Raw genomic sequence first — 9,934 nt, forward strand, 5'->3', positions numbered from 1 at the left:
GGAACACATCTCTTGATGTTGAGTCATTTTATATCATCAGAATGGTCTACTGACTTAAAATCAATCCACTAAAAAGATTTCAAAGTCTTCCTACGACACCTGTGTGTATGTATTGTCAATAGACAATAAAGTAAGAATAAATGATATTGAATTATAGAAGGCAAAAACACCCTACACCTATGATTAGGGGATAGCTATATAATTCAGTGCCTGTTGCTTCTTATGACACACAACTCCCACTTCTGTTTCTCCTGATGCTGCTTTACTGAGATTTTAAGGCAGGTGTGAGACAAATGGGGACATCCACATATGAAAAGTATCTGATGATATACTATACTATGATTTTGTTCTGCATAAAACCTCATGCTTCCTAGATCAGAAAATGGAAGGAGGCCATTTCAACTTATTTTCTGAGTAAAGAAAAAAGCTATAGGAGGAGACTTGTCAGATTGTGTCATTCAACAACACAATGAAATGGTGTTTGCTTCTATATAGTGCACCACAACTATTACAGGGATAGACAAAACGTGTACCACCTAATTATATATCCTTTTGTTTTGTGCTATGGCGATACCTTTATGCAACATATTAATTATTACAAGGTGCTGGTGCTTTTGCCTTTTGTGCATCTCTGGAGACCCAAGTACAAATCCTCATTAGCTCACCAATGAAAGTATATTTGTTGATTTTGTTCTATTCCCTATGTGTCCATATCATTAACACACTGTGTCTCACTGCATAATTGGTTTGGAGAATGAGATCTGAAGTAATGAACATAACAGTATATACTTGCCTAGGTAGCTATCCAAAATAAAGTAAAGAAGGACTAGAACCACATTATTTGTGCAGGTCATGATTAAAATTTTTGGAAGAGGTGTGAACCATGAGCTGCACCTTTTTATCTATCTACATCAGTGGTCCCCAACGCGGTGCCCGCGGGCACCATGCCGCCCACCGGGGCATTTACATGCGCCCGCCTAGTTCCCAGCAGGGGGGAGAAGCTGCATCCCTGCACCTGCCGGGGATAGAGAACTCGCAGGTTCCCGCAGGTTGCAGGCGCCGGTGTTCTCTGTCCCCAGCAGGTGTGGGGCTGTGGCTTCTCTCCAGCTTCTCCAGGGCTGCAGGCTGCGGGCGCAGTTCTCTGTCTCCGGCAGGGGCGGGGCTGCGGCTTCTCTCCGGCTTCGAAGCCGGAGAGAAGCCGTGGCCCCGCCCCTGCTGGGGACAGAGAACTCTGGGGCTGCAGGCTGCGGGCACCAGTGTTCTTGGTCCCCATCAGGTGCGGGGCCGCGGGCTTAAGCCGGAGAGAAGCCGCAGCCCCACCCCTGCCAGGGACAGAGAACTCCGGGGCTGCAGGCTTCATTCTATGTTGAAGTAAGAATAATAAATATATTTGGACTAGCAGTTCAACAATGTTTTACTTTTTTTAAATAAATAAGATGAAAACTGTTTATGATATTTATTTTGTAAAAACTCCTTAATTTTTCTTACAGGTAGATAAAAAAGAGCAAATTCACATGATAAGATGAAAGAGTAATTGCCGAATAATGTAATTAATACCTTTTACATGTAAAATTACCCTTTTTATCTTATGGATTCATATATTATGTAATATTAAATATGATTTTCATATTATTTAATGTACAAATACAAAATAAGCCTTGAAAAATTGTTGACGCCCACCACACTTTTCTGAAAACATGAATGTACTACTGGCCACAAAAAGGTTGGGGACCACTGATCTACATAGTACAAATCACTATGGTATTTGACTGTCTTACAAAATTTATAGTACAGGTGTCACTTCCTTTGTACTAATTCTTTCCCTTCTCTATGTGAAAAGGAAAGATCATTATACTTTTTATGGTATTTTATTTATTCCTCTTGGAAAGTGAATTTACATTTTGTCTGAGGGTGGTATGGCATATGGTCATCCTGCTAGAATGAGTTTTCACTGATGACTGAAAGTCAGGGTAGTGGAACTGTGAGCCAGGAATTTGAGTTTGAATCTCAGCTCTGATAATTGACTTATAGTGGGACCTTGGGAAAGCCACTTAACCTGTTTCAGATTCTCTAGCTAGGAGTCCCGGGTTTTAAAGTCCCCTTTATACTTCAGGAATAGCAGTGAGTTATATGGGCCCATGGTGCCCATGCTCCACCAATATTCAGGAACGAGAGCACAACTCCACCAATGTTTGGGCTTATATTTTCAGAACTATCCTGTCCATAGGACGGACCGGGGCAACCACCCTCTGAACCACACTTTGGGGTCGCTTTCGGGTCTCTCACTGCTGCCAGCACCAGCCCCCCCGCTAACCTCCCAGGCGGGGCCCAGGGTGGTTGCCCTGGTCCATCCTATAGACAGGACGGCTCTGCTTGGACCCATTCTGGGCACCACCAAAAATGATACAAATCTGGCACCCATGGGAATAGCACAAAAGGAACTTAACTATGACTGAGGATCTGGCTCCGTCTGTCTAAACAGGAAAGTTCAAAGAGTTATCAAACCAAAGAGATCTCTGTTGAAAACTGGAAATCCAACATTAGTACATCCAATAGGAAGGTGCAGAAGCTATAAATGCAAAAAAGTTAAATGCAAATTAGGATCACTCAGATGGAATTTGAAGAGTAAATAGCCAAGGACATAAGAACAAATAAGACTTTTTAAAAATATCAGGAACATGAAAACCTACAACAGAAGTAGGTCTGCTGTATTATCTGGGAGTAAAGGCATCAGTTAAGGAAGATAGGGACACTGTAGCAAAACTAGATGATTTTCTGGTATGAGTCTTCACCACAGAGAATGTTGGGGAGGTGCCTTCCATGGAGCTACCCTTTAAGAGGAGGTGCTGTCTGTGGCCTGGTCTACACTAAGCGTTTAAACCGGTTTTAGGAGCGTAAAACCGATTTAACGCCACACCCATCCACAATGAGAGGCCCTTTATATCGATATAAAGGGCTCTTTAAATCGATTTCTGTACTCCTCCCTAACGAGAGGAGTAGTGCTAGTATCGGAATTACCATATCGGATTAGGGTTAGTGTGGCCGCAGATCGATGGTATTGGCCTCCGGGTGGTATCCCACAGTGCACCACTGACCGCTCTGGACAGCAATCTGAACTCGGATAGCTACCCACAGTGCAATGCTCCAGAAATCGACGCTAGCCTCGGTTCATGGATGCACACCACCGATTTAATGTGTTTAGTGTGGCCGCGCACACTCGATTTTATACAATCTGTTTTGCTAAACCGGTTTATGTAAATTCGGAATAATCCCGTAGTGTAGACGTACCCTGTGTCTGAGACATGAAAATAGAAAGAGCTAGAAGAGATTGTTAATCTGAAGAGCAAGAGGTGACTAGGATGGTATATGGCCACGAGTTCTGAAGGAATTTAAGAATGAAACAAGAGCGCTAACACAAAAATAAAATAATTCACTAAAATCAGCTACTACACCAGACAACAAATAAATAACAATTGTTACTCAGTAAGGATGACTATAGAATACAGTCTAATGGTCCTTACTTCAGCACCAGGAAAACTGGTTAAAACAATTACAATCAGAATTATAAAATGACCATGATATGATAGGGACAAATGAACAGTTCTGTAAAATAATGTTGCTAAATCTGTTAAAATTCTTTGATCATATAAGAATATGTGAGGAAAAAAGAGAAGCAGCAGGTAACAATTAATTTGAACCTTAAAAAGCATTTGACAAACTTCCTCATAAGAAGCTATTATGAAAATGTATGTCCCAGTCCTGCACTTGCCTCTACAAGGACAAAGTCCTGGGTCTGAACGGAGCTGGAAGAGAACATTCTCTGAAGTCAATGGAAGCCTGCATGGGAGCAGTGGTTTGCCCAAATACAGTGAACTGCAGGATCAATTGCACTCTCAATATCATGGAGTGAAAGATCAAGTACTGTCATGGAATTGAAATTTGCTCACAGAAAGGAATACATAGTTCAATACTCTATATGACAAAAGGTTAATGGTGAGGTCCTCTGAGAGCTTAAAGAAGCCATTTGGGCTTTGAGTCTCTTCTTGTACATGCAAGGATTTAGCTGAAGGATGCAGTCAGACTCTGGGTTATTTAATTGTTTCTACCTAGAGTATGTATATAGACCCAATCACATGGGTCACTTATACATATGTAAGTGTCTCCTGATCTTTAATGTATTTATCCTCACAACACTCCTGTGAAGTAGGGCAATACATAGGATGTAGGACTGGAAGGGAACTACTGGGACAACAACTCCAATCCCTTATTATCACATCATATAAGCTGTTCATAAATTAATCAAACATCATTTTACCCAGTTAGGCTATTTGACTCTACTAATTATATTGGAAGGCTATTGTGGAATTTCACTCTGATAGTCAGAAACCTTCTTCCAATTTCTAGTGTATTCAAATGTATTTGTTCTTGTGCTAACATTGTCCTGTATCTTCTGCACCCACTCTGGTGTTCCCCTCAACCCCAATGTGCTTAGAGAGCAATCATATCCCCTCTCAGCCTAACAAACCCAAGCTCTTTTACTGTGATTTCATAAGATAGGCTCTCCTTTTCACTGAACATCTTAGTAGCCCTTCTCCACACCTTTTCCAGTTTGAATTAATCTTTCTAGAACATGAGTGACCAGAATTCCACATCATATGAGGTTTTCCTAGAACCATGTAGAATGACATTAATGCTTCCCTTTCTCTACTGGAAATACTTCACCACATACATCCTAGGATCACATTTGCCTTTTATTATTATTTATTTAATTGTAAACAATCAGACTGCATTGATGGCTCATAGAAGCACCTAGCTTCTTGCAGACATTCTTCTTATTACTCCCTAAATGAATGACCTTGCACGTTGTACTATTAAATTTCATCCCATATCTATTTCTCCAGTCCATTGGTCATCCAATTCTTCCTGTATAATATTCTAATTCTTCCCTGTATTGACAATGCCTCCCAACTTTGTGTCACTGGGAAATTTCATTTGTGCACTCCTACTTTTTTGTGTGAAGATCATTAACAAAAATATTAAATAAGATCAGTCTCAAGACTGATGCTTTATGAACTCTGCTAGTGAGCGAGCACCAGCCCAATAGTCCCCCTTTCTGCACAACTCATTGGTGTGTCCCCTTTAGCTAGGTCCTTAGAATTCTTGTTATTAATCCCAATCTTCTCCAGTTTAATAATTTCCCAGGTGGTACCATGTCAAAAGCTTTACTGAACTCCAGATAGCCTGCATTTCCAGTGTCTAAAAATCAGTTATCAAAAAATATCAGATTAGTGTGGCACAATCTACCTTTAATAAAACTATTTGCATTTTATCTCATTTTCCATTTACCTCCCTTCTTCAGTTATTCTTTCCTTCAAAATTTCCTCAAACTCCTTGCATACTATTGAGGTCAGACTAACCTCTGGTCTGTGATTGGCTGGTCTGTCACATTTTTACCCTTTCTTAAATATAGGTATTACTTTTACTATTCTTCAGTCCTATTGCAAAGTAATATTACCCACATTTGATAGATGGGCTACTGAGGCCCAGGCCCAAGTTTTTAAGGATATTTAGGAGCACAATTCCCATTGAATGCAATGAGAGTTAGGTGCCTAAATACCTTTAACAATCTGGCCCAGAGAGACTAGAAGACTTGCCAAAGTTTGAACAGGAAGTCTGTGACAGGACAGGAAATTGAACTTGTATCTTTCAAGTATTAAGCTGGTGTCTGAACCATTGGAACGGCCTTTTTTTTATTTCTTTCTTCCTTCTGTGTCAGAGACATAGCTAGAGGTTTTGGGAACACCAGGGAAGATTTTTTCAGAGGCACAAGTTCCCATTTTCCCTTCATGCCTTGCTAATAGTCAGAATACTTTTTTAAAATACAGCAGTTTCAGTGCAAATACTTGAGCATATGAGCTTAGCATTTGCTTTCCATGTTCATTCATGTGAATACAATTATCACTCAACTGTTTGTATGGCTGACTCTAATATATTTTAAAATCCGAAGGAATACTTATGGAAAGTTGTGTGAAATATTCATGCAGTTCAACTGATTAGTGAGAAATGTAATTTTACCCAGATCAATCACCTAAAAAAACCAAAATGAAAACAAAACTTTTTTATTAATAATTTAGTACTATCACATAGCTTTAGACTCAAGAAATAATTATTCCTTCCCAACAAAAAACAAAATCAAAAGCCAAATTTCCATTTCTTTAATTCAAGCGTGCCTTGATTTCTAGCTAAAGTATAAGAAAATCTCATAAGAGTACCAAAGTGACTGGATGACTGGAAAAGAGGGAATATTTGCATGCATACCTGAGTGCCTAACTGTGCATGCAATTGCATCATGGGCCATGAAAACTTGAGGAATTACATATGCAAATTAATATACGATTTTTTTTAAAACAAATGAAAAAAATATTTCTTGTTAATTTGCATACTGATAAAACTCACTTGCCTAAGATATAATTCCATGCTCGTTTAGGCATTAAGCCCTCAATATAACCATAGCATATGTCTAACTTTAAGCATATAAATAATCTCATTGAAATCATTGGTATGATTTAGAAGCTTAAAGTAAGACAGGGGCTTGATGAAGGCAGTAACATACTGTAACAGGGCATCTGTTATTATTTGCAAAGATTCCTAATTTCCAGCTATACAAGTTTAAATTGCTCATATAATGTTATTGCAATGCAATTACTCCACCATTTTGTATACTCATATTTTCTTTTCTATATTGTTTCACATGCAAGTGATTGCTGAATCATAGCAGAACCAGTCTTTTATACGCCAAACCAACACAGATGAAAAACAATGGGACCAGAAAATATTGCCAACTACAGAAAGGACAAGGATGGTTTTAGTAATAAGGCAAAACCAACAGATCCCTCACTATATTGAGTCACAATATTCTCAGAGCTCAGACTGTTCAATAAAACAACACATATAGGCTTTGGATGTGACTTTGCAAAAAATTGGATTATTAATTTAAATAATGTCAATGTAGACTCATTTAACTAGTGGCTGAGGTAATGGTTAAGGTGTCAGAGAAAATAAAGTATCCAAAATGAGTCAGGAATGATTTGGAAAGTCATTTATATGTTACAAAAGGAAAGAGAGGGACAAAGTTATACAACATATCCACCTGGGACCATGTATATTGTCTTTAGAGCTGGTTGAAATTTCATCCCCCTCCCCCCATTTTTATTTCTCAACATTCAAAAATCTTGTAAAAAAAAAATTCTGAACATTTTGACTAGCTCTCATTGTTTTACCAAACTTCTAGTATTTGGATTAAAACTAGTGACTTTAAGTATTTTTAAATGTGTGTGGAACTATGGTCCATACACCAGTGTAAATGGTGGATTCTCTGTCATTTGAAGTCTTGAAATCATGATTTGAAGACTTCAGTAGCTCAGCCAGAGGTTATGGGCTCCACAATGGGGAAAGCAGCACACTGGGATAGAGGAGATCAGAAGTATTAGCTTCTGAGGCTGCCCCTGTAAGAATAACAGACGGGTTAGCAGGCTGACAACCCTCCCCATCTAAGATGTTCAGAGAGAAAACAATGGGAGAGCAGAGGGACTATAACACTCAGACCAACTGAGAGGGAGATTTCATTATTAGTTATTATTACTTCAGTAGCTCTATGCCTTGCCTATTTAGATTGTTTTCTCTTTGAGTCAGGGATGCTCTTACTCTGTATTTGAACAGCGCTTAAAACAGTGAGGCCTCGATCTTCTTTGGGAGCTGTAGGTATTACTGTGTTCCAAATAATTGTAATGGTAGTAATACAAGCCCAGCTTTCTTTCCCTAATTATGATCAGAGTCAGGTGACATATCTGAAATGCAGTCCTGCCCAATATATGTGTTTGTTTTGGGCTTGTTCCCTGGAAATTTGGGTGTTTAACTTACCATGGTTGTAAGTGTGATTTAGAAACCCAGCTACATAGGTAAGCTCCTCACAGGTAAGTGGCATGAACACATAAGCATAAACCTATCTGAAAATTTGGTTCTAGCTATGGATCCCATTTGCAACTGATAATGTGAAAATGTGGATATTGTGTCTCCTGTGCATCCAATACTCTCTCCACCTACACCTAGGCAGTGTGGAGGAGAATAATGAATAACCTGAAGGGAGAAGAAAAGAGGGGAATAGGGTCAAAAAGGGGCAGATTGGGGAAGAATGTGCCAAATCCATGTGCATGCCTGTGCTGTTTGTAACTACGCATACACACTCCTTCAGAACTTGGAATAGAATCCAAGATTCCTAATCCCCAACATGCTTCCATTGTCCATCAAATATTTTTTAAATCCTCTGGCAAAGTGTGTGTCTCATTAGCCTTTAGTATTGGTCCAATAGAGGATAGCATGTTATTAGTTACTGTATTAGCTCAAGGAGTATAGGTCTGTGTTGTGGATCTAAAGGTTCTAACCCTGCTGATGATTCATACGGACGTGTCTTAAATTGCAGGGAACTGGAGTTGGTAACCCAGAGGATCTTTTTTGGTCCTATGTCAGATATCACATGATGACATTTCTGCTTTACAGTTTGCTTGCTTAAAAAAAACCAACCAAACAAACAAAAAACCAAGTCAATTCCATTAAAAAAAAAGATAATAGAAGAATGTCAAGGTTGCAAACTCAAGCACTCAAAAGCTAGGAAATGTCAAAAATAAGGTTGCCTGTGAAACCTTAATTCACCTCCTTTCTGCATATGCATTATCTTTAACTACATGATCACATACTATGTTTCTTTAAACATTAATTTTATGTTATGCACATATACACATTTTGTTCCCATTATTTGCCTGTCAAAATAATGTAACTAGTATAATGCAAGTGTACCAAAACCTTTCTTCAGTAACTGACTCAGAGCAAGAAATTTATAAACATTAATATCAACAAATTACATCCCTTTATGTTAAAGTATGGTCCAAAGCTACAGCTCTTTCAGTCAATCATTATTAATCCATTAATCACTGACAAATACAATTTTATATTTAAATATGTGAACAAGGAAATAAACAGCCTTACTTATTTGCATGCATGAGTAGGTAAAAGAGCTTAGGAATTAAGGGACTACTCCATTGATTCACAATGCATATCACTGTTTTGTATGAAAACAAGTTGATTATTTAACATAAGCAAAGAACAAAAGAAAAGACAAGATGTTCTAACATATTTGCAGAATGAGAATAATTAAATTAAGTAGAGAATTTAAATAAAAATCAAATATTAATTCAAATGGAAAACAAAACATAACTATGTACACAGCTTCTAGCAAACATCTGTATTAGTGTCCTCATTTTTTTTATCTGAGGCACATCTACACAGCAGATGTTTTACGGTTGTTCCACATTGGGTAAGCTACTCAAAATGTGATAGGTGCTGTACAAACATGTAGGAAGAAACATCCTTGCCCCCAAAAGCTTACAGTATAAAAGTGAAATTAAAAAAGATGAAAAATGGTGGAAGGGGGTGTAATTTAAACATAAATATGCAAACTCCAGTGAAATCCATCAGAATATTTTGATTAACGAAATGGGGGGCTAATCAGCCGTAGAGTTCCCAAGGTAATGATAAACATGTGTCTTGTTTGTTCCATGTTTTGTTTTGTGTTTTTGTTGTTTTTATCTCAACTTTTTTATTTTAGTTCAATTGTGAAGAAATGAGTGTTCAAGAGTGAACTGAATAAGGTAAGTGCGAAAAACATGACAAGATAAACCTATTATAGTGCATAGGAATTGGATAGTATCCCTTTAAATAGTTTTTGAGCCCTCTAGTGGCCCTCATTGTCTTTTATATTTCAGAGGCCCCTCACCAGAACACTGCCAGACCAGTGGTATAATTTATGTAGCTAAGCCATATATATATATGACTGATCTGGTTAGGTCCTGTGACAGTGTCACTGGTGTAGATATGTGGG

The sequence above is a fragment of the Mauremys mutica genome, chromosome 3, assembly GCF_020497125.1.
Source record: "Mauremys mutica isolate MM-2020 ecotype Southern chromosome 3, ASM2049712v1, whole genome shotgun sequence".
NCBI classification, from domain to species: Eukaryota; Metazoa; Chordata; order Testudines; family Geoemydidae; genus Mauremys; species Mauremys mutica.